The sequence below is a fragment of the Chiloscyllium punctatum genome, chromosome 29 (assembly GCF_047496795.1).
Source record: "Chiloscyllium punctatum isolate Juve2018m chromosome 29, sChiPun1.3, whole genome shotgun sequence".
Taxonomy (NCBI): domain Eukaryota; kingdom Metazoa; phylum Chordata; class Chondrichthyes; order Orectolobiformes; family Hemiscylliidae; genus Chiloscyllium; species Chiloscyllium punctatum.
This window is the reverse complement of record NC_092767.1, coordinates 78,149,780-78,173,260: the sequence shown is the minus strand read 5'-3', so window position 1 is coordinate 78,173,260 and position 23,481 is coordinate 78,149,780. Positions and strand designations below refer to the sequence as shown.

At 49.9% G+C, this 23,481-nt stretch overlaps 1 protein-coding gene across 5 annotated transcripts in view; it reads left to right on the top strand.

The window, feature by feature from the left end:
• LOC140454640 (BRD4-interacting chromatin-remodeling complex-associated protein-like) overlaps positions 1 to 23,481 on the top strand; it is a 119,357-nt gene that overhangs the window by 534 nt on the left and 95,342 nt on the right. The gene's annotated exons all lie outside the window — the stretch shown is intronic.

The following is a 23,481-nucleotide window of genomic DNA, read 5'->3' as shown; positions in this document are numbered from 1 at the left end:
ACAATCTTTGAAAAAATACCCATTATCCTTTTTAAAAAAAAGAAACACCCCCTCCCTCCTCCTTTACCCTCAAACCACCGTATTCTTTTCATTTTATTGAAGAGAATGTTGCAGCAGTGTATGGGACAGCCCCCGCGCAGCCTCCTGATATGTTTCTCTCCCAGCTCAGCTTGCAGCTACATTGTATCGCTTTCCCCTTTTTGATACATGCGGATGGAACGTTGATACATGTCTTCGCGTTCCATTTCCCAATGTTGATCAATCTCAATGTTGCACCTTATACCCCCGCCCCCTTCAGCTTCCCCTCCCCCCATCTCCAGCTTTCCCACCTCCAGCTCTCCTCCCCCTACCTCCCCTCCCACCCCCCACTCCCTTCCGCCCCCCCCCACTCCCTTCCGCCCCCACCTCGGGCTTTCCTCCCACCCCTACCTCCAGTTTTTCTCTCACCTCCCCTCCGCCCCCACCTCGGGCTCGCCTCTCTACCTCTTCTCCGCCCCCCTCCCCCCAGTCTTCACCTCCCCCCCCCCCCAGTCTTCACCCTCCCCCCCCAGTCTTCACCTCCCCCCCCCCCCAGTCTTCACCTCCCCCCCCCCCCCCGTCTTCACTTCACCTCCCCTCCCCCCGTCTTCATCTCCCCTCCTCCCCCCCCCCCAGTCTTCTCCTCTTCTCCCCCTCCCCCAGTCTTCTCCTCCCCTCCTTCTCCCCCCCCCCCTCCCAGTCTTCACCTCCCCCGTCTCCATCTCCCTTCCGTTTCTTCCCCCCCCCCCCCATCATCATCTCCCTTCCGTTCTCCCCCCTTCCTCCCCGGTCTCCGTGTCCCCCTTCCTCCCTGGTATCCGTCCCCCACCTTCCTCCCCAGACTCCGTTTTCCCCCTCCCTTCCTCCCCGGTCTCCGTTCCTCCCCTTCCTCCCAGGACTCCGTTCCCCTCCCCAGTCTTTGTCACTCCCCTTCCTCCGTTCCCCCCCCTCCTCCGTCCCCCCCCCCCCCCGTTTCCCCCCCCCCCCCGTTTCCCCCCCCCCCGTTCCCCCCCCCCCCCCCGTTTCCCCCCCCCCCCCGTTTCCCCCCCCCCCCGTTTCCCCCGCCCTCCATTTCCCCTCCTCCGTCCCCCCCCTCCTCCGTTTCTCCCCCCCCTCCTCCGTTTCTCCCCCCCTCCTCCGTTCCCCCCCCCCCTCCTCCGTTTCCCCCCCCCCCTCCGTTTCCCCCCCCTCCTCCGTTTCCCCCCCCCCTCCTCCGTTTCCCCCCCCCTCCTCCGTTTCCCCCCCCCTCCTCCGTTTCCCCCCCCCTCGTCCGTTTCCCCCCCCCTCGTCCGTTTCCCCCCCCCTCGTCCGTTTCCCCCCCCTCCTCCGTTTCCCCCCCCTCCTCCGTTTCCCCCCCCCTCCTCCGTTTCCCCCCCCCTCCTCCGTTTCCCCCCCCCCTCCTCCGTTTCCCCCCCCCCTCCTCCGTTTCCCCCCCCTCCTCCGTTTCCCCCCCCCTCCTCCGTTTCCCCCCCCCCCTCCTCCGTTTCCCCCCCCCCTCCTCCGTTTCCCCCCCCTCCTCCGTTTCCCCCCCTCCTCCGTTTCCCCCCCCTCCTCCGTTTCCCCCCCCCCTCCTCCGTTTCCCCCCCCCTCCTCCGTTTCCCCCCCCCTCCTCCGTTTCCCCCCCCCTCCTCCGTTTCCCCCCCCCCTCCTCCGTTTCCCCCCCCCTCCTCCGTTTCCCCCCCCTCCTCCGTTTCCCCCCCCTCCTCCGTTTCCCCCCCCCTCCTCCGTTTCCCCCCCCCTCCTCCGTTTCCCCCCCCCTCCTCCGTTTCCCCCCCCTCCTCCGTTTCCCCCCCCCTCCTCCGTTTCCCCCCCCCTCCTCCGTTTCCCCCCCCCTCCTCCGTTTCCCCCCCCTCCTCCGTTTCCCCCCCCCTCCTCCGTTTCCCCCCCCCTCCTCCGTTTCCCCCCCCCCCCTCCGTTTCCCCCCCCCTCCTCCGTTTCCCCCCCCTCCTCCGTTTCCCCCCCCCTCCTCCGTTTCCCCCCCCCCTCCTCCGTTTCCCCCCCCCTCCTCCGTTTCCCCCCCCCCTCCTCCGTTTCCCCCCCCCTCCTCCGTTTCCCCCCCCCTCCTCCGTTTCCCCCCCCCCCCTCCGTTTCCCCCCCCCTCCTCCGTTTCCCCCCCCCCCCCCCCCCCCCCCCCCCCCCCCCCCCCCCCCCCCCCCCCCCCCCCCCCCCCCCCCCCCCCCCCCTCCTCCGTTTCCCCCCCCCTCCTCCGTTTCCCCCCCCCCTCCTCCGTTTCCCCCCCCCCTCCTCCGTTTCCCCCCCCCTCCTCCGTTTCCCCCCCCCCTCCTCCGTTTCCCCCCCCCTCCTCCGTTTCCCCCCCCCCTCCTCCGTTTCCCCCCCCCTCCTCCGTTTCCCCCCCCCCCTCCTCCGTTTCCCCCCCCCCTCCTCCGTTTCCCCCCCCCTCCTCCGTTTCCCCCCCCCCTCCTCCGTTTCCCCCCCCCTCCTCCGTTTCCCCCCCCCCCTCCTCCGTTTCCCCCCCCTCCTCCGTTTCCCCCCCCCCTCCTCCGTTTCCCCCCCCCTCCTCCGTTTCCCCCCCCTCCTCCGTTTCCCCCCCCCCTCCTCCGTTTCCCCCCCCCTCCTCCGTTTCCCCCCCCCTCCTCCGTTTCCCCCCCCCTCCTCCGTTTCCCCCCCCCTCCTCCGTTTCCCCCCCCCTCCTCCGTTTCCCCCCCCCCTCCTCCGTTTCCCCCCCCCCTCCTCCGTTTCCCCCCCCCTCCTCCGTTTCCCCCCCCCTCCTCCGTTTCCCCCCCCCTCCTCCGTTTCCCCCCCCTCCTCCGTTTCCCCCCCCCCTCCTCCGTCCTTCCCCCCCCCCCCCTTCCTCCGTCCTCCTCCCCCCCCCTTCCTCCGTCCTCCCCCCTTCCTCCGTCCTCCCCCTCTCCCTCCCCCTTCCTGTCCTCTCGTCTTCCTCCGCTCCCCCCTTCCTCCATCTCCCCCTTCCTCCATCTCCCCCTTCCTCCATCCCCCCCCACTTCCTCCCCCATCTTCGTTCCCTCTCCCGTCTCCGTTCCCTCCTCTCCCGTCTCCGTTCCCTCCTCTCCCGTCTCCGTTCCCTCCTCTCCCGTCTCCGTTCCCTCCTCTCCCGTCTCCGTTCCCTCCTCTCCCGTCTCCGTCCCCTCCTCTCCCGTCTCCGTCCCCTCCTCTCCCGTCTCCGTCCCCTCCTCTCCCGTCTCCGTCCCCTCCTCTCCCGTCTCCGTCCCCTCCTCTCCCGTCTCCGTCCCCTCCTCTCCCGTCTCCGTCCCCTCCTCTCCCGTCTCCGTCCCCTCCTCTCCCGTCTCCGTCCCCTCCTCTCCCGTCTCCGTCCCCTCCTCTCCCGTCTCCGTCCCCTCCTCTCCCGTCTCCGTCCCCTCCTCTCCCGTCTCCGTCCCCTCCTCTCCCGTCTCCGTCCCCTCCTCTCCCGTCTCCGTCCCCTCCTCTCCCGTCTCCGTCCCCTCCTCTCCCGTCTCCGTCCCCTCCTCTCCCGTCTCCGTCCCCTCCTCTCCCGTCTCCGTCCCCTCCTCTCCCGTCTCCGTCCCCTCCTCTCCCGTCTCCGTCCCCTCCTCTCCCGTCTCCGTCCCCTCCTCTCCCGTCTCCGTCCCCTCCTCTCCCGTCTCCGTCCCCTCCTCTCCCGTCTCCGTCCCCTCCTCTCCCGTCTCCGTCCCCTCCTCTCCCGTCTCCGTCCCCTCCTCTCCCGTCTCCGTCCCCTCCTCTCCCGTCTCCGTCCCCTCCTCTCCCGTCTCCGTCCCCTCCTCTCCCGTCTCCGTCCCCTCCTCTCCCGTCTCCGTCCCCTCCTCTCCCGTCTCCGTCCCCTCCTCTCCCGTCTCCGTCCCCTCCTCTCCCGTCTCCGTCCCCTCCTCTCCCGTCTCTGTCCCCCCCTCCCTCCGCCACTCCCTCTCTGCCCCACCTCTTCTGTTTCCCCCCCTGTCCCACTTCCCCACCCCTCCCCTCCACCCTCGTCTCCCTCCTCCCTCCCCCCCCCCCCCCCGTCTCCCTCCTCCCTCCCCCCCCCCCCCCGTCTCCCTCCTCCCTTCGCTTCCCCCCCCCGTCTCCCTCCTCCCTTCCCCCCCCGTCTCCCTCCTCCCTTCCCCCCCCCCGTCTCCCTCCTCCCTTCTTCCCCCCCCCGTCTCCCTCCTCCCTTCTTCCCCCCCCCGTCTCCCTCCTCCCTTCCCCCCCCCGTCTCCCTCCTCCCTTCCCCCCCCCCCCCGTCTCCCTCCTCCCTTCCCCCCCCCCGTCTCCCTCCTCCCTCCCTCCCCTTCCCCCCCGTCTCCCTCCTCCCTTCCCTTCCCCCCCCGTCTCCCTCCTCCCTTCCCCCCCCTGCCCCCGTCTCCCTCCTCCCTCCCCCCCCTGCCTCCCTTCCCCCTCCTGCCCCCGTCTCCCTCCTCCCCGCCACCCCCGTCTCCCCCCCCCCGCCCCCCCCCGTCTTCCTCCCCCCCCCCCCGTCTTCCCCCCCCCCCCACCCCCGTCTTCCCCCCCCCCCACCCCCGTCTTCCCCCCCCCCCCCCACCCCCGTCTTCCCCCCCCCACCCCCGTCTTCCCCCCCCACCCCCGATTCCCCCCCCCACCCCCGTCTCTTCCCCCCCCCACCCCCGTCTCTCCCCCCCCCCACCCCCGTCTCCCTCCTCTCCCCTCTCTTCCCCCCCCCACCCCCGTCTCCCTCCTCTCCCCCCCCCCCCCACCCCCGTCTCCCTCCTCTTCCCCCCCCCCCACCACCCCCGTCTCCCTCCTCTCTTCCCCCCCCCCACCCCCGTCTCCCTCCTCTCTACCCCCCCCCACCCCCGTCTCCCTCCTCTTCTCCCCCCCCACCCCCGTCTCCCTCCTCTTCTCCCCCCCCACCCCCGTCTCCCTCCTCTTCTCCCCCCCCCAACCCCCGTCTCCCTCCTCTTCTCCCCCCCCCCACCCCCGTCTCCCTCCTCTCCCCCCCCCCCCCCCACCCCCGTCTCCCTCCTCTTCCCCCCCCACCCCCCCCCCCGTCTCCCTCCTCTCCCCTCTCTTCCCCCCCCCCGTCTCCCTCCTCTCCCCTCTCTTCCCCCCCCCCGTCTCCCTCCTCTCCCCCCCCCCCCCCACCACCCCCGTCTCCCTCCTCTCTTCCCCCACCCCCACCCCCGTCTCCCTCCTCTTCCCCCCCCACCCCCACCCCCGTCTCCCTCCTCTTCCCCCCCCACCCCCACCCCCGTCTCCCTCCTCTTCCCCCCCCACCCCCACCCCCGTCTCCCTCCTCTTCCCCCCCCACCCCCACCCCCGTCTCCCTCCTCTTCCCCCCCCACCCCCACCCCCGTCTCCCTCCTCTTCCCCCCCCACCCCCACCCCCGTCTCCCTCCTCTTCCCCCCCCACCCCCACCCCCGTCTCCCTCCTCTTCCCCCCCCACCCCCACCCCCGTCTCCCTCCTCTTCCCCCCCCACCCCCACCCCCGTCTCCCTCCTCTCTACCCCCCCCCACCCCCGTCTCCCTCCTCTTCTCCCCCCCCACCCCCGTCTCCCTCCTCTCTACCCCCCCCACCCCCGTCTCCCTCCTCTTCTCCCCCCCCCACCCCCGTCTCCCTCCTCTTCCCCCCCCCCCACCCCCACCTCCCTCCTCTTCCCCCCTCCCTCCTCTCCCCCCCCCCCCACCCCCCCACCCCCACCTCCCTCCTCTTCCCCCCCCCCCCCCACCCCGGTCACCCTCCTCTTCCCCCCCCCCCCCCCCCCACCCCGGTCACCCTCCTCTTTCCCCCCCCCCCCCCCCCACCCCGGTCACCCTCCTCTTCCCCCCTCCTCTTCCCACCCCCCGTCGCCTTCCTCTTCCCACCCCCCGTCGCCCTCCTCTTCCCACCCCCCCACCCCCGTCTCCCTCCTCTTCCCCCCCCTCCCCCATCTCCCTCCTCTTCCCCCCCCCTCCCCCATCTCCCTCCTCTTCCCCCCCCCTCCCCCGTCTCCCTCCCCCGTCTCCCTCCCCTCCCCAACAGCAACCCTCTTCTCTCCACCCCCTGAACCAGCTCAACCCTCCACTTTGACCCCCCTCCATCTCCCCACATGCCTCTCCACCTCTCTCCTCCCCCATCCAGCTCCCTTCCTGCTTCCCAACTTCTGGCTGCTCGTCCTATTACTGTTATTTCTCCATCCAGATTCTCTGCCTTCCCATCTCCTCTCCTCCGCCGCTGCTCGCCCCCTTCCTTGCCCCCCCCCCCCCCCGCTCGTCTCCTTCTTCCCCCAACTCCCCCTCCCTGTCTCCCCCCACCCCCCCCCCCCCCAAAAACCATGGACCTTACCTCCTTTCACTCACCAACCCCCCCCCCCCCCCCAATCCCTCACCCCCAATCCCTCACCCCTTCACCGTTCACCCTGTCCAGTGCTTCCCTCCACCAGCTCAGCCCCTTTTCCTTTTCACTCTCTTATCCCATTCCCTCTTCTGCAGTCATTCCATTTGTTGGCTGCTCTCTCACTCCTTGACCCCGTGCCCACTACCCTTCCGATGTTGAAGGTTAATTAAGGACGCTGCTAGTGTACCTTGGTGTTTTTGATCCCATTTGTTTCCAGATCACTTGCATGTGGAAATGAAATTGCAAAGCACAATTTTCAATAAAGCTGCTTCTATCTGTGTTTCATTTGTACCTGTGTTTGGTGCAATACAATGTCTTATAGTTATGTTTCATGGGGTTTTAGCTGTTGTCACCTCAGTTTTTGACAATGCAATCTTCAGTCGAATACGGGTCCCTCCTCACCTTTTATCTGAAGTAGGTATTTATGATGTGTATTCTTGTCTACTGTTCCCTGCTCTGGATTTGTTCATACTGTATTTTTTCAATCCTTGATTACAACATGATGTTGCTGAAATTTCAATGCTTCAAGTGGCTATTTTTAACACTGTCAACGGTACAAGGCCCCGAGAGACCCAGATTAAGATTTCCCTTTCCTGTCCACTACTGCTTGACTTTAAATTTTAAGCTTTTTCTGAGGTCTACCTTGATGGGTCAACCATAATCTTTTTGGAGGTTATACCCTTGTTCTGTCACATGGTCAGTTGTTTGGTTAGTTTTCAGGCTTGATAAGCCCTCAGTTCTAATGTGAGACAACTTCCTTCCCTGTCTGTGAATAGCGGAAGGGGAGCAGTTTTGAGGCCTTCTCTTCTAGTAATGTATGAATTTTCTTTTCCATCGCCTTCTCATTCCATTCTTTGTTGGGGAGTATGCTATTTTCTGTTTCCTCATTCCTCACCCTTAATTTTCAGGCTTTGGAGCTGCCTTGCATTTTTCTTGGGTCTTTTATAGCTTATCCCATCTGGAGTCAAGTGTTAACATTGAGAATTTGTTTTGTCCATTCACAAGTTTCTTGTGTTTTCCTCCCCTACGCCTTGTTAATTTCAAGCAAATGGTGCTTCTTAACTGTAACTACTGTGCAACATTATCTAACTGCAGGTGATTGTGTAGAAATCATAATTTAAGCAAAAGGGAGCGCAGGAAGAACTGTATTGATACTTTGCTTGGAAAGACAAGGTGTTTGGTCACTGCAGCCGTTTGACTACAGTTAAATGAAAGCAAAGTACTGTGATTGTTGGAACTCTGTCACTCGAAGTGTCATTCAGACTCAAGCCGTTAACTCTATTTCTCCCTGCACAGGTGCTGGCAGATCTGTTAAGTTTCTCCAACAACTTCTATTTTCATTTCATTATTATGGATGTTCAGATTGAAATTTTGAATCCCTGAAATGTTTGCACTGAGATTGTGATATGTTTGCCCTGCTGAAGTTTGGTAACCTGTTTCCAGTTTGTCAGTATTGTTATGTAATCAGTTAGTAATTACTTCCACCAGCCCCCATGGCCCTGTAGTCACGATCATTAGTGATCCCTGTAGTTGACAGTGAGGTTAATATGAGTGACTCAATTCTGTTTAGCACCTAGAGAGCAGTTTTCAGTTTATTGATTTTCTTTTTGCAAAATTTGTTGCATATTTCAAAGCTCTCTTTTAAGTAAATGGAAATTTCATTTGAAATTATTTTGATGTCATAAACAGAAGCATTTTAATATGTAGATTTATATTGTGATTATTTACCTACCTGTAGTTTGCAGACAGGTGCAGACTAAAGAAACCAGATTGACACAAATGTTGGAAATGAAATAACGAGGAAATGCTGTCAGTCTGCAGTGGATCAGTGAGCACATGAAAACCAGACTATGGCCATTCATGCTGGAATGTGCTCTTAAACTCTGTTCATCTGATTAAAATACCAGGTGGTGGACAGCAGCATGGAACCTGCACCATATCAGGGGGGTCTTCAATCATGGCTTGGGGTAATATTCTTGCCACCCAGTCAGAAAATCCATGTTCATATTCCAATCCAAGGTCTTTGACACACAATTTATCTTGAATGGTGGGGAATGTGATGGGTGCTTACTGCATTGTCCGAGGAATCACGTTTCAGATGAGAAATTAAATTAAGGCATTGTCTGCCATTTTGGGCACAAGTAAGAGATCCTCACACTGATTACTTAGAGAGAGATCAAAGAATTCTCTCCTGTGACCTGGTCAATATCTATCTCTCAATCAGCACCTCAAAGCAGATTAACTGATTGTTATTACATTGCTGTTTGTGGGAACTTGCCGTGTCGAAATTGATTGCTATGTTTCCACTTTGAACAGTGATCCACAGAACAGGAAAGCCCTTCGGCCCATCAAGTCAAACACAATCTCCTATTTATTATAATTATGTTTTCCAGTGCTTGCCCCATAGTCTTGTATGCCTTGGCATCGCAAGTGCACATCTTGATACTACCTCAATGACATGATTGTTTGTGCCTGTAATCGTCGCCTCCCCAGTCAAGACAGTGAAGTCCAGATTCCTACCATCTTGTACAAAATCCTTTCTCACAACCCCTCCTCCCCTTGCTGCAAATCCATGCCCCCAGTCATTGAACCCTCCATCAAGGAAAAAGTTCCTTATTTTAACTTATACATTTCAATCGTGCCAGCCATCCCCGTTGCACCAGACACTCGATCTCTTCTCTCCAAGGAAAACAGCCCCAGTCTAGCCAATCTCTCAAAACTAAAATTCTCCAGCCTAAGCAAATCTCCACTGCAATGCAATCGCATCCCTCCTGAAGTGTGGATACTGTGTTGCACATCACTTCTCCAGCTATAGCCTAAACTAATTTTTAGAGACAGTTCAAGCATAACCTCCCTGATCTGAAACACTGCCTCAGCTACTAAAAGCAAGTATCCCATAATGCCACCTTAATCACTTTTTCTACATATCTTGATACCTTAAGGGATTGGTGAACATGCACACCTAGGTCCCTCCGATCCTTGGTGCTTCCAGATTCTTGCCTTTCATCATATATTTCCTTGCCTTTGTCCTGTCCGAGTGCATCACCTCAAACTTATCCAAGATTAAATTCCATTTGCTACTGATCAGCTTGTTATACCCTCCTGTAATCTAACACTATGCTCCTCACTATTTACCACCTTACTGTCTTTCACATCGTCTGCAGACTTGTTGATCAATCCTCTTCTATTCCAATCTAAGTCATTTATATCTTCCACAAACAGCAAGGACTCCAACACTGATCTCTGCTGAGTCTCATTGGGCACAGGCTTAGTTTCTCAAAAAACCCATCAACCATCACTATATGCTTCCTATACTCAGCCAGTTGTCTACAAAGCGATCTTGATCAGCGGGTTTTGAGAAGATTTGTAGCTCAGGTTGAGGTTCTGGATGTAGGTTTGCTCGTTGAGCTGGAAGGTTCATTTTCAGACATTTCGTCATCATACTAGGTAACATCTTCAGTGAGCCTCTGGATGAAGCACTGCTGATGATTCCTGCTTTCTCTTTATATGTTTAGGTTTCTTTGGGCTGGCGATGTCATTTCCTGTGGTGATGTCATTTCCTGTTCTTTTTCTCATGGGGTAGTAAATGGGATCCAAATCAATGTGTTTGTTGATTGAGTTCTGGTTGGAATGCCATGTTTCTTGGAATTCTCGTGTGTGTCTTTGCTTGGATTATCCTAGAATGGATGTATTGTCCCAGTCGAAGTGGTATCCTTCCTTATCAGTATGTAAGGATACTAGTGAAAGAGGGTCATGTCGTTTTGTGGCTCGTTGATGTTCATGTATCCTGGTGGCTAGTTTTCTGCCTGTCTGTTAAATGTAGCGTTTGTTACAGTTCTTGCACGGTTTTTTGTAAATGACATATAAGTTTGCTTGTTGTCTGTATAAGGTCTCTCAAGTTCATTAGCTGCTGTTTTATTGTGTTGGTGGGCTTGTGGGCTACAATGTTGCCAAGGGAATCTGGCAATCATTTCGAGATGTCTTTGATGTTGGGGAGAGTGGCTAGGGTTTCTGGACGTGTTTTGTCTGCTTGTTTGGGTTTGTTGCTGAGAAATCGGCGGACTGTGTTCATTGAGTACCCATTTTTTTGAATACAGTGTATAGATGATTTTCCTTTGCTCTGCATAGTTCCTCTGTGCTGCAATATGTGGTGGCTAGTGAAATAATTTTCTGATGCAGCTCTGTTAGTGGGTGTTGGGATGATTGCTTCTGTAGTTCAATATTTAGTCCGTATGTTTTGTTTTCCTGTAGACTCTGGTTTGAAGTTCCCCATTGGCTGTTCACTCCACTGTGACATCTAGGAATGGCAGTTTGTTGTTGTTTTCCCCCTCCTTTAGTGAATTTTATGCCAGTAAGGGTATTATTGATGGTCTTGAAGGTTTTCACTAATTTATTTCATTTAGTGATGACAAAGGTGTCATCCACAGTTTGGGTTGGGTAGTTGCCAGAGCTGTTTATTCGAGTCTCTGCATTACTGCCTCTGCTAAGAACCCTGATATCAGAAATCCCATCGTTGTTACGTTGGTTTGTCTGTAGGTTTTGTTGTTAAAGGTGAAGTCATCAAGCTAGTGGACCTATGCCTTATCACACACTTCACCTTCAATAACAAAACCTACTCACAAACCAACTATGGGGTGTATTTTTAAGGTGAGAGGAGAAAGATTTAAAATGAATGTGAGGGGCACCGTTTTACACAAAGTGGCCCGTCTGTGAAATGAACTGCCAGAGGAGTTGAGATGCTAATTGAACGTGTTTTGAGAAGATTTGTAGCTCACGTTGAGGTTCTGGATGTAGGTTTGCTCACTGAGTGGAAGGTTCATTTCCAGACGTTTTGTCACACCAGTAGGTAATATCTTCAGTGGGCCTCCGTGTGAAGCACTGCTGATGATTCCTGCTTTCTATTTATATGTTTGGGTTGGTAACGTCATTTCCTGATTCTTTTCCTCAGGGGGTGGTAGATGGGGTCTAACTCGATGTGTTTGTTGATAGACTTTGGATTGGAATGTCGTACCTCTAGGAATTCTCGTGCATGTCTCTCTTTGGCTTTTCCGAGGATGGATGTTGTCCTTCCTTATCTTTTATGTAAGGATACTAGTGAGAGAGGGTCATGTCATTTTGTGGCTAGTTGATGTTCATGTATCCTGGTGGCTAGTTTTCTGCCTGTTTGTTACAGTTCTTGCACGGTATTTTGTAAATGACATTAGTTTTGCTTGTTGTCTGTATAAGGTCTTTCAAGTTCATTAGCTGCTGTTTTATTGTGTTGGTGGGTTTGTGGGCTACCATGATGCTGGTGGGGGGTGGTGGGGTGGGTGGGGGAATTGCCTGAGTTGCTAGTTGAGTATTTTGCATCGGTGTTTACTGTGAGGATATGGAAGCTAGAAAACTTGTGGAGATGAATAGCGACATCTTGAAAAAGGTCCATGTTATGGAGGAGGAGATGCTGGACATCTTAATGTACAAAGGTGGATAAATCCACAGGACCTGATCAGGACCTAGAATTTTGTGGGAAGCTAAGGAAGTGATTGCTGTACCTTTGCTATGATATTTGTATCATCGATAGCCTCAGGTGAAGTGCAGGAAGACTGGAGGTTGGCTAACATGATGCAATTATTTAATAAACGTAGTTCCCTGGCATTTCCTTACTATCAACTGGTGGGCCTAACATTAGTGGTGGGTAAGTTGGTGGAAGGGATCCTGACGAACAGGATTTACATATACTTGGGAAGGAAAGGACTGATTAGGGATAGTCAATATGGCTTTGTGCATGGAAAATTGTGTCTCGCTTAATTGAGTTTATTTTGAAGAAGTAACAAAGGATTGATGAAGGCAGAGCAGTGGACGTGATCTACATGGACTTCACTTTGCAGTTGACCCGAAACATCGAGTTTCCTGCTCCTCTGATGCTGCCTGACCTGCTGTGCTTTTCCAACACTACTCTAATGTCCAGCATCTGCAGTGCTCACATTGCCTTTATTGGTCAGTGCATTGAGTATAGGAGTTGGGAGATCATGTTGTGGCTGTACAGGACATTGGTTAGGCTGCTTTTGGAATATTGCATTCTGTTCTGGTCTCCCTCATATAGGAAGGATGTTGTAAATCTTTTCTGAACCCTTTCAAATTTCACAAGTGTGTTGCCAGGTTGGAGGTTTGATCTGCAGGGAGAGGATGATTAGGCTAGGGCTATTTTTCAGGGAGTATTGGAGGCTGAGGGGGAGACCTTTATAGAAGTTTATAAAATCATGAGGGACATAGATAAGGTGAATATTCAAGGTCTCTTTCCCAGAATAGGGGAGTCCAAAACTAGAGGGCATAGGTTTAATGTGAGAGGGTAAAGATATGAAAGGGATCTAAGGGGCAACTTTTTCACACACAGGGTGGTGCATGTATGGAATGAGCTGCCAAATCAAGTGGTGTAGGCTGTACAATTACAACATTTAAAAGGCATCTGGATGGATATGAGTAGGTCCAAATGCTGGCAAATAGGACTAGATTAGTTTAGGATATCTGGTCGGCATGGATGAGTTCGACCAAAGGGTCTGTTTCCATGCTGTACGTCTCTGACTCTAAGTGGTGGATGCAGATACAGTTACGATCCTTAAAAGATCTTAGAATAAATAATTAATTTATTATTATTTAAACATTAATAGGAAAAATTTGCAGAGAGATGGGCCAAATGCAGGCAGATGGGAATAGTTTAATTTGAGAATATGTTTGCCATGGAGCTGTTAAACCAAAGAATCTGTTTCAATGCTATAGAACATCATAACGCAGAACAGGCCCTTCTGCCTTCGATAGCTCCACAGGTCAGTGCAACAATCTGAAGCCTATCTAACCTACACTACTCCATTTTCATCCATATGGCTATCCAATGACCATTTAAATGCCCTTAAAGTTGGCAAGTCTGCTACTGTTGCAGGTAGGGCATTCCCCACCCCTACTAGTAAAGAAGCAACGTCCAACATTTGTCGTTCACCCCTCGTGCTAGCCATCACCGTCTGAAGAAAAAGGCTGTTGCTGTCCACCCCATCTAACCCTCTGATTATCTTGTATGTCTTAAGTCACCTCTCAACCTTCTCTCTAATGAAAACAGCCTCAAGTCCCTCAGCCTTTCCTCATAAGACCTCCATATCAGGCAACATCCTAGTAAATCTCTGAACCCTTTCCAAAGTATGATTGAGTTTGACTCCATATCTGATCTTATTAACAGACATAAATATAAGCACTAGGAGCAGGTATGTAGTGTTAAATCCCATAAGAATGCTGATTTTTTTACTTCATCTCATCTTCTCATTCAGTATCCCTTGATTCCTGTGGAGTGCAAGGATCTGACCATCTCAGGCCTTGAATAATCTCAACAGTTCTACATTTTTAGCAGTCTGGCAGATAATATCAAATATCCCCAAATCTGTTATGTGAATAAACCTCTCCTTCTAATGGCTGGCTCCCTATTCTGAGACTGTGAACCTTAGTTCCACACTGATGAGTAAGGGCAAGCATTTAACCAATAAAGCCTTCTCAGTAACTTTCCAGCCTATGCTTCCCATTCAAAGTTATGTGCCTTCTGATATCCTGAGGTTCTGAAAGGTGCTATAGAAATTCCAATCTTTCTTTCATTGAGATGGAAGTGAGACCGTTCATATTACTCCTGTGCTTTCTCAGTAAATGTGTCCCAACTGCTTGCAGGTCTAGGTTGTAGCTTGAGTTTCATGCTCCTTCCTAGAACCCAGTCTTGGCATTACTTGACTCTTCTGCTCAATTCGTCTCTTCAAAGTTTGTTGCCTTTCATTTTTAAACGGTTGAGGCAAATATCAAGGGAAAGCTCTGAAAATGAATGGAAGAATGTTTCTGATAGGGTTGAGGTAATGAGAGGAGGGAAGAAGCTTGCAGGGAGTTTAGATACATTGGCATGTACTAGAGGCCTGTTTCTGTGCTGCATTTTTCTGCATGATTCAATATGGATCCCAATCCATTCTTTTTTCCAAAAAAAAAGTGTTGAATCTCATTGCTTCAACCAGTAAAGTATTGGGACTTGCAGATGATGTTTTTGCACGTGGGGAGGCTGTTCACTACCAGATATCATCGGAGAGATGAGTACTTCAAGGGCAGTAGGGCAATTGTTGACCCAAACCCTCAGGTCTCTCATTGACCCACTGCTCTGGAGTACAAATGAAGATTAGATTAGATTACTTACAGTGAGGAAACAGGCCCTCCGGCCCAACAAGTCCACACCGCCCCGCCGAAGCGTAACCCACCCATGCCCCTACATCTACATCTACCCCTTACCTAACACGACGGGCAATTTAGCATGGCCAATTCACCTAACCTGCACATCTTTGGACTGTGGGAGGAAACCGGAGCACCCGGAGGAAACCCACGCAGACACGGGGAGAACGTGCAAACTCCACACAGTCAGTCGCCTGAGGCGGGAATTGAACCCGCCTCATCTAGCAGTACGTCATCTCCCTCTGCCTTCCACACTGAATATGATGGACAGCAAAGGTAGCACACATCTGAGCATAATTTGCATTCAGTACAGCACCTTGTCCAAACTTAATTTCTTGGGTGCCCAAAGTATTCTCTCGTTCCAGTCAGAATCTTATTTGCAAGTTTCAGAAAAGTGCTGTGAGTTTCGTCTCCTATTATAATTTGCCAGCTTTTGACTTAAAACAATCTGAGCTGATGTGGTCATTATTGTAGTTTGTCTTTTGGAACATACCCACCTACATTGATCCAGGAAGACAAAACAAGGATCTACTTTGTAAACCATCCAGATCAAACAGTGAGTTTTTAGAGGTATCTAAATGGGTGTGATTAGCATGTTGTTTATGGAGAAAATCAATTTGTGTCAGGGTATTGGTGTGCTGATAAACTGCATCAGCAATTAGCAGTGCAGTAGATTACATCAGTGGATTCCCAAGTGTCCAGTGATATCAGGTGAAAGTGTAGATGTAAGAACTAAACCAAATCTCATACAACAGCGAAATAAAAACCGAAAGAACCGCAGATGCTGTAAATCAGAAACTAAAACAGAAATTGCTGGCAAAGCTCAGCAGGTTTGGCAGTATCTATGAAGAGAAATCAGAATTAACATTTTGGGTACAGTGACCCTTCCTCAGAACTGTTTTTGCTTCTCTTACTACAGCCTTGAAGGTCAACTTGGAAGCTGTGTGAAGATTAGAGTGGTGCTGGAAAAGCACAACAGGTCAGGCAGCATCTGAGGAGCAGGAAAATCAGCGTTTTGGGCAAAAGCCCTTCATCGGGAATCAGTTTCTTCCTGATGAAGGGCTTTTGCCTAAAACATCGATTTTTTTTTTCTCTGCTCCTCGGATGCTGCCTGACCTGCTGTGCTTTACTAGCACCACTCTAATCTTGACTCTGATCTTCAGCATCTGCAAAACTCACTCTCCACTTGGAAGCGGTGTGGTTAATTGATGCTAGGATTTAGTTGCACTTGAGTCTGTGTGTCAAGTCCAGATAATTGGTTACGTTGAACACAGCCACAAATCCCAAGCCATAAAAAATGGGTAACTAATTTCTTAAAGCATTAATTTTCAGATGTGAGACTTAATTTGACAAGCAAACCTGTTGGTTGCCCATTCCAACTTGCCCACAATTGTGGATCTTCTGCTGGTGATAGTATCTTTATCACTGTGGTGTAGGTAGAGCATTCGATATTATTAACCCAGCGGTGAAGGAGTAGTGATGCATATCCAAGTCAGAATGGTATATATTCTGCAGGTGATGTTGATATATGACTAGTTGATGGGAGTGAAACTGTACTCCCTCACGAAAGGATTAGGAACAAGAGGACACAGATTTAAAGTAATTTGTAAAAGAACCAAAAACAACATCTAAAATAGTTTTTCCAAGCAGTGTGTGTGTTAAGATCTGGAATGCACTGCCAGGGATTATGGTGGAGCAGGTTCAGTTGAGGGATTGTAAAGATTATTAGACTGTTATCTGAAAAGCAAGAATCTGTAAGGTTCCAAGGAAAAGGCTCAGAAAAGGCACCAAATAAATTACTAATTCAGAAATCCTGTGCAGGTATGGCCGCCTCCTGTGCTGAAACATTGCTATGATTTTGCTGATTGATGATTTGTGCTTCCCTAGAGAATGGTGGCAGTATGGTTATTGAGAAGCTGTAGATAGATTCTTGACTAACAAGGGAGTCAAAGGTTATTGGGGTAAGTCAGAAGGTAGAATTGTGGCCGCAATTCTAATCAACCACAATCTGCTTGAATAGTGGAGCAAGCTTAATGGGCCAAATGGGCCTTAATTTTATGTTGGTATGGTCAAATTGACCTCTTGAAAGTGATTGAAGCTCTCCTTTTAGGATTTAGAACCGTTTTGCACACGGAATAAACACCGGCCAAATTAAACAGTAAGTTTCAAAAGGCATCTAAACAGGTATGATTAGCATGTCATATATGGGGAAAATCAATCTGTGCCAGGGTACTGGTGTGTTAATAAAGACTGCATCAGTAACAAAGTGCGGTAGGTGAGAAAGCTGAAAGAACTGCAAATGCTCAAACTCTGAAACAAAACATTAATTTCTGGAAAATCACTGGACTTGAATTGTTATCTCTGATTTCTTGCCATGGATGCTACCAGACCTGCTGAGATTTTTCAGCAATTTCTGTTTTAGTGCAGTAGATTATATGAGTGGATTTGCAAGTGTCCGATTGTATGTTTTAATGTCTGGTAAGGATTAGATGTGCCAGCACTGTAGTGATTTATAATCCCACCTGGTTTCCCCTGTAATGCTCCCAGTAGCTTGTTGGTGAAGGAAGATTTCAAAGCTGCTCTTTCCTTGAAATAGATTAATTTACGAGGTGAAATGCTACAAATATGTATACATATATTCAGACTCCACACAACTTATATCAATAAGCTAGTTCAAATAGCCATTCAGTTGATGTTCTCTATTAAGTGAAGCACATATAGGTATGGTTAACATCCATGTTTCTGCCATTCTACTTCAAGCTATATATTTTTAAAAATCTCTACTGAGTGATTAGACAGTCAGGTGGATATTTGTACAAATTGATCTGTCAGAAGCTCCTTGGGGAGGTTTCGTTCAAATTCTGTTTTTCGGGGGGTTTCCATGATTTTCTCAAGTTACAAGGGAAAATGGCAGAACACATGTCACCCCTCCCTTTATGTTCACTGGTGAATAATTGACCCATCAATTCAGGTTGGTCTGGAATACTTATTTGGTCCATTGTTTAAACATCAGCTGTATGTTTGGGTGTATTTGCCTCTGGGTGCTGATGGGAGTGCTTCACGTGATGACAATGTGTTTACAACCAATTCATGTTTCTATGATGCCAGATCCAAAGAGAAGCTGTAATCATCTCTCATAATGCTGTCCTTTCATTCACTTCTCTTTACCACATTGAAGCTTTAATAAGCTGAAGCGTATGACACAGCTAGTTGCATTAATGTGTGATGTCAGACTGCCATACATCATAAAGTGTGGGTTATAGTTCCCTCCTGTTCCATTGCTGATCATGGCTGAGTGGTCCAGGTTAGTGTGATCCTACCTTTTTTCTCCCCCTATCTCACCCAAACTCAAAGTAAGATTACAGGATAATAAGCTAAGGCACCCCGAGATGGCGCATAACAACACCTTCCATTTTTATCCATCCTTCATAATGTTCTTAGATATCCCAGGAGTGTTACCAGACACCATTTCACATTGTGCCACTTTGGGTGATATTGGAACAGGTGACCAATTCTGGGTCAAAGGTTGACCCCATTGGCAATGGTTATCCTGCTTTCTAGCATTGCTGTCCAATTCCGACCCCTTGCGCATTCCCCCCACCATTATCAACAGTCAAGCTTTTGTGGGGCAATTAAAATCAGAGATGCAGATATATCAGAAGGTTGTGGGGCTGAAGGAGGTTACAAAGGTAGCAGAGTGCAGGGAATAATGGGCTATGGAGAAACTTGAGAACGAGGATGGGAGTTTTAAACTTGAGTCCTTTCTTAGCCCATCTTGGTCTGCTAGCAGAGGGGGATGCATTTGAACAGGTTAGGTCATGGTCAGCACAGTTTATAGGGAGTAGCATAGAATACAAGAAACTAACGAAACTGAAATAGTCAGCTTTGGGGGTTTATGAAGTCATCGATGAGTGTTTCAGTATGACATTGAGGTAAATATGTTATGGAAATAGGCAATCTTAGTGCTGGTAAATCTAGATGCTCCTGTGAGAAGTGTGTTGATGGTCAAATGACAATGTTCTATGGGGCACAGAGCCCCTGCAGATGAATGTGGTAAAACAGAGGCTCATGAAGCTCGTCTTTACAGAGGAGAAACATATTGAGGTTATAGAGTCATAGAAGGTACAGCATGGAAACATACCCTCTTGTCCTATTTGTCCATGCCAACCAGATATCCTAGAATAATCTAGTTCCATTTGCCAACATTTGGCCCATATCCCTCTGAACCCTTCCTATTCATGTACTCACCCGGATACTTTTTAAATGTTGCAATTGACCAGCCTCCACCACTTCCTTTGGCAGCACATTCCAAACATGCACCTCCTCTGTGTGAAAAAGTTGCACCTTAGGATCCTTTTAAATCTTTCCCCTATAACCTTAAACCTATTTCCTCTAATTTTAGACTCCACTACCCTGGAAAAAAATCCTTGGCTATTCACCCTATCTGTGTTCCTCATGATTTTATACACCTCTAGAAGGTCACCCCTCAGCCTCTAACAATCCATGTTACATAGGAGGAAGATATTCTCAACCATGACTGAACCAAATAGATATCCATTGAATCAGCAGGCCTTCCAATCACTGGTAGGATTGTCCCCAAATGCAAGAATAGTCATGTTTCACTACAGATTGCTGGTTCTCAAACTGGGATTTGCAGGAAACTGTTCAAAGGATCCACAATATAAAAGCAATGGAGAAGCAGAGTGGCATATTCACACATACCTGTTCATTTTATTACTTAAATGCTTTTTACTTTGAGTATTTCATATTATGTGCATTATAATTTAGATGGGGTCCACAATTCATGATACACTGGAAAAAGGGATTCTTCAATTTTTACAAATATCTCCGATCCACTGATGCAATGTTGAAGACTGCTGGAGGATAAGAATGTCCAAAGAGTGGTGCAAAACCCCCATCTGTGCCTTGAGTCCAGTGGTTAATAGCAGCTTAGCTAATATTCTGTCCTCTCATCAGAGCCACTGACAAATTTGAGCAGCTTGTGGCAGAGTTCCCTCTGAGAACTGGTACACATACAGCGGGCCTCTGCTGAAACAGTACTGTACTAAAGCAGTTTAAAGTTCTCGATGGCCCTATTTATGCAGAGCCAGGAGATGAGCACAAGCCTTAGGCTTTCCACAGATTTCCGGCACATTTCAAAATGTCAGTAACATCTCTCTCTCTCTCTCTCTCTCTCTCTCTTTCTTTCTCTCTTTTCCCCCCCTCCCCCAAGGCTTCATTTACACCACTTGTGGAAGAGAGGGAGATGCAAAACGTTATCAGCTGTGATCTTTCTCACAACCTGGGTTATCACATTATAATCTGTGTACACTTAAGGCTCAGAGTTTCCCAGCCCCCTCCATCCTTCAATCTCCCATTTCCCCACCCCACCCCCCCCTTGCTTCAAGCTTCATTCCCCTGCACAGGCTTCTGCACGTCTCCCTCTTTTCAGATGTTTTCTATATTGTGGAACGTTGCTCGCTTTTCCTGTTTCATTTCTTGTTCCTGATTTGGTTTTCCGCAATGTCCTTTTAAATGGGTGCATTTTTTTCTTTGATTTCCAAGTAAGTGTGCAGCTGCACTTACAAATAGCCAGTAATGGAAACATTTTGGGTCCCTGCTGAGCCCCTTGCTTTTTCTTAGTCCCACACACCTGTTCTGTGGATTGAAGCGGTGGCCATGTCTTGCAGGCCACTCATGGCTCTTATTCCTTGGTCTAACCTAGGTAAAAACCACTAGTAAAGTCTGGTCACCATGGCCACCTAACCTGTGTAGCTTATTCCATACTGGGTGAACCTGGAGGCAATGGGTGTTGTCCAGTGGGATAGGAGAGTACTATCAACAACCTAAGCTAGGTTATTATATCACTTTTAAGTTTCCGTTTGTCCTCAATAATTTGTGGTGTTCCTTTTAAATATTTTGTGTTTTCAGTTGATTCACCATAGTCTTATCTGTCACCTATCCCTTGCCCTACTCCCCTTCCCCACCATATGCAGCCAATGTTAGGAATGAGAAAAGAAGCCTTGCTTAATTCAATGAAGGGTAGGTCGGGGTATTTCTGTGAAATTCCTTTGTCCTTTCTGCATGACAAATTAAACTAAGGCAGCACAAAATTCCTCTCCTAATATCCCGACAGGAAAGTCTGGAACTCCTTATTAAATGTTTGCAGCAAATTCCTACTCCATATATTTATTCAAGCTTCATGACCGTTTGGGAATAAAAAACACAGATATCAAGCCTGCTTCTGAGCTTGAATAACTTGAACGTATTCTGCCTCCATCCAATCTAACTCATTAGCATGGGCATGGTTAGACTTTTCTTTCGTGGCCTCATACCTTTGTTAAGAATGGGGGTGAGCAAAGGATTCTGTTCCTGATCGCAGACGACTCTTTCAGAGTTCAAACTCTGGATGAGATCAGATTCCTCCTTCACTGCAGGGGCAGCTGTGATTTTCACCTGAGCCTTGGTCATTCCTGAGAAACAGGAGCAGGTTCTTTATATGCCAGAGGAACTGTAATTTCATCCAGGCTCCTGTACAATGCACAGCTCACTATAGTTAGCAGCGGTAGTGTTGAAGATGGATGCAGTATTTAAGTTTTTCTTGCTGCTGTAATTTTTCTTTGCTGTCGCCAGTTCCGACTTTCGAAATGTTTGGTTAAAGTTGAATCTAAGAATATGATAGCACAGAAGGTCTTTAAGCTCACCAAGTCTGTTCTGACCCTTCCAAAGAATGTGTTTCAGCCCCAGTCCTTCAGTATTCTGCAGCTCTTTTGTTTTTGTTCCTTCAAATATGTGTTTTGTTCCTTCAAATATGTGTATAGTTCCCTTTCGGCAAACCTACTGAATTTGATCCCACCACCATATATATTAGACAATATATTGCAAATCTTAACCACTTTACAGTTTTTAAAGCTGTTGCCAGGGTTGGAGCTATAAGAAGAGGCTGAATAAACTGGGACTGTTTTCCCTGGAGTGTTGGAGGTGACGTTATCGAGGTTTATGAAATCATAAGGGGCATGGATAGGATAAAGAGACAAAGACTTTTCCCCAGATTAGGGAAGCCCAAAACTAGAGGACATAGGTTTAAGGTGAGAGGAGAAAGATTTAAAAGGGACCTGAGTGGTGTGTGTATGGACTGAGCTGCCAGAGAAATTGGCAGCGACTGGTACAATTACAACATTTAAAAAGCATTTGGGTGGGTACATGAATAGGAAGGGTTGAGAGGTAAATGGGCCAAATGAGAGCAAATGGGACTAGATTAATTTAGGATATCTGGTTGGCATGGGTGAATTGGACCATAGGGCCTGTATCCATGCTGGGCAGCTCTATGATTCTGCCTCTTTTTTATTATTGTCACTCAGTCTTCTGGTTGTCATCCCATCAGCTACTGGAAATATTATCTGGCTTTAAAACTTTACATAAGATCTCTTATTCTTCTTTGTTACAGGGAGAACAATCCCCAGGTTCTCCAGTCTACCAATGCAGTAATAATCCTTCATTCCCTGGAACCATTTAAGTAAATCACTTTCAAACCCTCTACAAAGCCTTCTCATCCTTCCTAGAGTGCAGTGTGTTGAACTCTCTATCTCTTCAAACCTCTTCGGATATGAATTTGCAGTTGGAATACTCTGGGAATAGTTTACTGGTCCCTTAGATAGCTGGTTTTGCTTTCTTCACCTTGGGAATTGCTGACAGAATTATAAGCAGTTCTGAGTCACAAATATTTACTTTATTGACATCAGCTTCTCTAATTGTGCAAGAGCAAGCTGCCATTTTAGAACAGTGCACAAGTACTCTAATTGACAGGCTGGCTGGCTCACTAAGTTTAAAGGGCCTCTGTTACTTGGCGTGAAAGTGTTACAGCTTTGCTTCAGCTCTGTCCTGCCTGTTGCCGTTACTTAGTATGACTTTGGCAAGGATCATTTTCCCCACCCTCTGCTGGGTGACTCAGTTCTGTAATGTGATATGAAGCTGCACAAAAACCTTACCAGATCCAAGATCCTCACCCAACCCCGGCCTTAAAAAAAAAGGAAATCCAGAACCCAGTGTGGAAAATATAATGATTTCAGTTTTATTGAAATCTTTTTGAAGAGGGCCCACAGAGAATTAGTTTCAAAAATGGGAAACTAAGGAATGGTCAGCTTAGCATTGATTGTGAGTAATAAGTAAGTAGTTTGTGTTCATATGGCTCCTTTCACAACCTCTGGGTATCTCGAGCAGCCTCACAGCCAGTGAAGTACTTATTGAATTGTAGTCACTACAAAACACAGCAAGCTCCCACAAACTACAGTTCATAATAGCTGGATAATTTGTTTCATAGAATCCCTACAATGTGGAAGCAGGCCACTCAGCCCACTGAGTTCACACCAACAGTATCCCATCCATATTCTCCCATCCCTATAACCTTGCATTTCCCGTGGCTGACGCACCTAGCCTGCACATCCCTGGACACTATTGGCAATTTAGCATGGCCAGTCCACCTAACCTACTCACCTTTGGGCTATTGGAGGAAACTGAAGGAAACCCACGCAGACACTGGGAGAATATGCACACTCCACACAGTTGCCAGAGGGTGGAATCAAACCCAGGTCCCTGATGCTGTGAGGCAACAGTACTAACCACTGAGCTACCATGTCAACATAGTGTTTGTTTGCTGCTGATTAAGGGAGAGCTATTTGCCAGGAGACTGAGTAGAACAGCCTCCACTCTTGTTACAAATTAATGCTCTATAATCTTTTATGTTCACCTGAGGGGGCATCCAGGCTTCCGTTTAATGTCTCATCCAAAAGGTGGTACTTCAAATAGTGCAGCACTTCACTTGGTTTTTGGGATCTCAAACTCCTGATTCTGACTCAGGAAATAAGTAAGGAGAGGTGACCCACTCCCAAGCTGCCAAAAGCATGATAGCAAGGCAACATTAGCACAGCAATGTTTCTGTTTTACAGTAAAGTCTACTTATAATGAGCAGCATGCT